Raw genomic sequence first — 5,853 nt, forward strand, 5'->3', positions numbered from 1 at the left:
CAACACCTGCTGTATTTCCTTGTATTGGGTATTACAATACAGAAGTTGATATATTCTGTAATCTCTCCACAGAAGTCATGGAGCCAGCATGAGCGCACTTCAGCTTCTGATAAAACTGTAGAAAGCTTCATTTTTTGTTTTTCAAATCTAAGTCAAGCTATTGCACCAACGTTAACGCAACCTTGGGAGTCAGTAGGACAAGAACACAGATAAGGATGTACAGAAAAGAAGCTATTGTTTTAAACTACTGTTACGGGGTGGAATGAGCTGAGTGCATGACTGCTGCATTTGTTTTAAGAGAGTCCAAAAGGTTAAGCTTCCTCATAAACACTAGGCTCCACACTGGAACAGAGGCACATGTTATTATCCAAAGCAAAGTAATATGCAAAAACACTTCAAAATATGCTGCTATTGCCCTGAATAGAAAAGGGGAGGAAAGAAATAAGTATGTGCATGAGCAAGGAGGGGGAACAGTTAAACCAGTGAGAATATCTGTGAGTACACTCACAAGAAAAAGCTGAAAGGGAGCTCTTTGATCTAAATGCAGTCTTGGTTAAAAGGTCTTTCATCTGCAAGTAGAAGACTGTTCTCAGCTATTTGATGCCCTCTGTGTTCAGGGAACAGGATCTTGCATTCTTTATAAATAAGAGGAATTCCAGAGATACCTGTGTCTCCATCATCAACCTCTCACCTTGCTTTGATCAGTTACTTCTGACAAAAGCAAACTAGAAGTACTTTATCATCTATTTGAAAATAGAACAGCGTTCTAATTTCTGAAAGTATTACAAATCCAAAAACAACCTTTAAATACACTTAAGTCCAAGACCTGTAAGAAGTATAAAAGTTGAAAGAGAAACTCAAGTTGCAATGATAAAATTTGACTATTTCTACAAAGGGAAAAATAACTAGTCATAGATAACACAGGTTGGAAAATAAGCAGAAAAATACCTTACTAAGCCAGGCTGGAAGGTTCCTCTACGGATTGTCTGGCTCACTTGCTGTGCTCAGAGCTGCCAGGCCTGCATCCAGCCTCCTCAACCTCTCTGGGCAACCTATTCCCAGGTGTTTGACCAACCTCACAGTAAAAAAAAAAAGGCTTTATGATTTATTATGGAATTTTCTGTGTGAGTGCTCATTGCTTCTTGTCCTGTTACTGGACACCACTGAGAAGTCTCAAAGCAGGTGAACACCTATTAACTAGTAATAATAACTCACTTTCTTAGAAGAAAATTTACACCTCCTGCTTGCAATTTTGAAGCCTACAGAATTTGTGGTTTTACAGAAATGTCAAATGCACCAATTGTAACAGCAGAACATGTTGGAAACAGGACAAAAACAGTTTGCTTATTGCATTTGCATCTTCTTCCTAACTCCTCTATGTTTAAAAAAAAAAAATTATAAGGGGAAGAAAAGATAACTGAAGGTTGCTTTTAGCCATTCATTCCTATTCACAAAGCCAAACATTTGGATGGGTACAGCAGAACTCAATTGGTTTCCACACAATAAAATGTAAAAAAGCAGTATATATTTCAGCACTTAAGTGATATCTTTATACTCTGCTGGCAAGCAGAATACTTCCAGAACAGGCAGAGCTGACTAAGGTTAGTCAGCAAGATCCAATAGGCTACAAAAAAAAAAAAGAAAAAGAAAAAAAAGTCACCCATGACTTGGGTTGATGCCCAAGTAGGTGAAATTCTCGTCAAAGATAACTCAATATAATTTAATTTCATTTCCCATGTAATTTGTTTTCAAAACTCCTATAATCTGAGCCAATACATACACAAAGTGTGCAAGAGCAGGACTTTACACAGCAGTTGAGATTGAATTCCACAACAGGAAGGACAATTAGAACTAGAAGCTGTTTTTTCTTTAGAGTAGCCTATGTTGTGGCTGACCTTTTAAAACAGGAGAGCCGTTCAAGGATTCACCTACATATTCACATTGTTCTAAACAAAAAATAATAATAATATGAACTGCAACAATTACTCTAACATTCAACTCTTATTCCTGACCTATTCATGATCTGTGCTGGGAGTTATTCTCAAATTACTCACACGTGAACAAACTCTTCAGAAGTCTAAAGTTTCCTCTTCCCTAACTCAGTGAACACTTCAGTCACCTTGCAGTTCAAGCTCTAGTGGGAAAAAAAAAGAGTTACGGAAGAACAAGTTAAGATGCTGTTAATCCTGACTGAAATACAACAGCTGAGTTTCTCCTCCACCCTGCAGACTTGGTTGAGTGGGAAGAGAGATTTCCTGCACAACTTAAGCAAGACAGCTTCCAATGCCATATGCAAGTACCACAAGGCCACCACCCTCTCTTTGACTTTAAAGGAAGACAATGTCTGGGAGAGTTTTCTCCTATTTAAATGCTCAACTACTGTGAATAAATGTTACCACAGGTTCCAGCACATGAGCAGAAGAGGGTGAAATATTTAAAAATCCATTCAACTTTTAATACAAACAGAATCACAGAGTTCTAAGGATGTCTCAAGGATCACTTATCAAAATATTCACGTTCAGTGATTTCTTCTTACCCAGCCTGGTTTTCACTACTGAAGCGTGGCTTTTGCTTGGCCTTCATGTTTCAGACTAAGTGCATTCCACTCAATGACACTTTTCCAGCATTGTTTCGTAGGCTGCTTGCAAATAAGCTTGTTACAATTAAGAAGCTTGCACGTGTTAAACTTTTAACTCACCACTGTTTGTCAGGTATACTTTCACAGAGCCCCATGATTAACAGCTGTGCAACAAGCATTTGCTGAGTTATCCCAGTAAAACTGATGTTTAATTCACAGACATCAGCACTCACCCTCTATTCAGATCAACCTTAAAGTGAAGAAAAAAAGAGGAAGAATGAAAGAAAGAGGAGGAGAAAAAAAACAACAAGCCGGCAGATAGGTCAGAATCATAACTTCTACACCCAAGGCAGGATGGATAAGAACTGCATCTACACTGCTTACAGGGATGATAAAATGCATTTTAATTCACTTAGTATGATGAATTGTAACTATTTTCCCATTTTTTCACAATAAGATGAATCAAAGCAACTGCTCGACTGTTTTGTTTTTTAAACACACGTAACATTTATTAATAACAATCTTAAAGTGATAACTTCAGAGTCATGAGAAAGGGGGTTGTTGTCAGTAAACATACAATGTAAAGTAGCAAGGTTTTTATATTATTAAAAATGATTTTAACATAGTGTTTAGCCCAACCAAATTTAACATTAGAAACATTCAAAACCACTAAAAGTCTTGCTATGAATTCTATTAAGCTTATAAAAACTTAATTTCAGTAGTCAGAACTAATTTGTTATTTATATAAAATTTAAAATTCCATCATTTTTGTAAACAAAGCTCCTAAGCATCTATAAAAGAAAAAAGTTAGTTTACATCCCATCAAATTGCAGCACATGTGTGAAACCTCAGGAATTGTCAGGCAAGAAGCATAATCAGGCACAGAACACAACAGAGATTCCACAGCCAGCTGCTGAATGCACACTCCTGTTGACAACGATCATCTTAATTTATACTAGTCCATTATCAGTACCATTATCAGTTCCAGGCAAAAATTACATAAATCCTCTACACAGAAGATTTCACAGAAAAAGAAGTCATTTCACATAGGTTCGCAAAGGTTCTGAGAGCTTTGAGTACTCCGACTTGCAGTGAGTTACAGTGTCATGTCTTTCAGGAGTTTCCAAACACTTCTTCACAACTACTTAGCTTTGGCAGATACTGGGCTTGTCAAAGACCATGACAACAAATCAGCACGGAATTTTCTGTCTGCTGTCAGAACATCAAGGAATACTGTAACTGATTAAGTGTCAGCTAGCCCACCTGCCTGAATTAAATAAAAATTAAAGATAGTGTGCAAGACCATTTTATTGTGAAGCTGTCAGCTCAGGCTTAGATCAAGAAAGGTACGACAGGCAATTAGTAACTTGAAAACGCTTCCTGTTTTCTTAGAGAAGTTACAAAGCTACAAACAAGGTGGTTATCTTACCCGTATCAACTGGCACCATGGTCAATTTGTGTGAAGAGCAACAACTGACACTGAGACTGTAAGTTTGTTTACATCAGGACTCTTGAGAACAAAACAGTTTAAACTTGATATAAGTTACATCAAGCAGTACATTTGCAGTAAGCCTTTTTTAACTGACAACATAGTTTTACAGTTGTCTTAATTAGCATACTTCCAAAGTAAATCTAGCTAAACCAGATTTAACCAGTATAAGCTCTCCTGAGCCAACACACCCCTAACTGTTAGCGTCTAGAGGTGACTTTCAGACCAACACTGAGGCACTTATGTGAGGCACTGCAAGAAGGGCTGCACTGCCATTGCCCAGCATGTGCTTATTTGGTTGTTTTCTGTATGGTTCTTCGACTTGTACTGACTTTAGGAATTACATTCAATTAAAAATAGGAAAAATGTTTTCATGACTACCTGATGGTAGCAGTAAGTGAACTCGGTGATTCCTTGTAGTTGACTTCTCCAATTTTCTTTGGTGTAAATTGTTAGCATTACAGTTTTACCAATTTTCTATGCCTAATCCCCTCAATTTGCAGTTCCCCCCACAAAAGAAAAAAAAAAAAAAAAAAAGCAGCATCAAACAAGCACACAAACTCAACCTCTTCTAAAAGCAAAGTAATGGTTCAAACCAATTTTCCTTTTCCAAGTCTTTGAGAGTTCTTAACTTTAGAGTATAAAAACGCTAAAACAAATTAGGATTAATCAAGTTAAACAAAAGCACTGAGTGGTCTTAACTAACACAAGCAGCGCTAATGCTATTCAAACCAGTTGTTTGTCTACCAACCACAATGAATTTTCAAAAACAGTTGTTTCTTTAATGTAGAAAGAAAAAAAAAAAGCTACAGTACAGATACAAAAGCTAGAAACATGTGCCCTCTCATCCCCCATCTCTTTGAACTGATGCAAAGCCAAATGAAGACCACATATATAGATCAAGTTCTGACAGGTAAGAGAAGAACCAGTCCAGACATAAAATTCCAGGTTTTTTCCCCTCTCAAAGATTTACATCACACTTGTTGAACAAAAACTTCTGGCCTTTAACACTGTCTTGTTTGCCAGCTACTCCAGGAGCTGCATCTAAGTTTCCAGTGCCACCCTGTAAATACCTCCCACACACACCTTTAGTGTTTTTGATGGTTGACAATGCATATAATCCAAAGATGTGCATCAAAGCTTAACAATTTTCATGATCAAGGCATAAGCCTGTGAAACTACAGAGAAAAAAACAAACAAAAAATCCCACCAAGAAAAATGAAACAAAAAAGAAAGCTCACAACTACAAATTAAAATTTGCCCTGTTATCTATTTTATGGCTTACGATCTACATAGATTAACATTACACACTGTTTCTTCAATTACTTGCAGAACTATAGTTTCATTCTGGAGTTACATTAATATCTGTCTTCACATTCAAAATCTAGAAATAAATCCTGTGAAGAATTCTGCTATTACTGTTTATTTTTTAAATTAAATTTGACCAGCCTTATTCAAAATTAACAAGACATCTCATGCAAAGTGATAAGGGCAAGAAAATTTTATAAAAATACACCGTATAGAAGAACATTTGGAAAATTGCATAGAAAATATCCATTTATTTAAACCAAAATAAGGCACAGTTTTATTAGATATGTTTTGGCTGTAAAAATGCAGATCTATTTTGATTACTCTTATGTTATTAACAATATTTGTCATAAAAATATAGGTGCATGAGTAAAAACCCTTCTACACAGAGCATGAAATACTCTAGAAAATTTCACCAAATTTACTGCAACTCATCTGTAAAAAATTTCAATACTATTTTAAGCCAGAATCCTACATG

This window comes from Tetrao urogallus (genome assembly GCF_951394365.1).
Source record: "Tetrao urogallus genome assembly, chromosome: 11".
In the NCBI taxonomy this organism is placed as follows: domain Eukaryota; kingdom Metazoa; phylum Chordata; class Aves; order Galliformes; family Phasianidae; genus Tetrao; species Tetrao urogallus.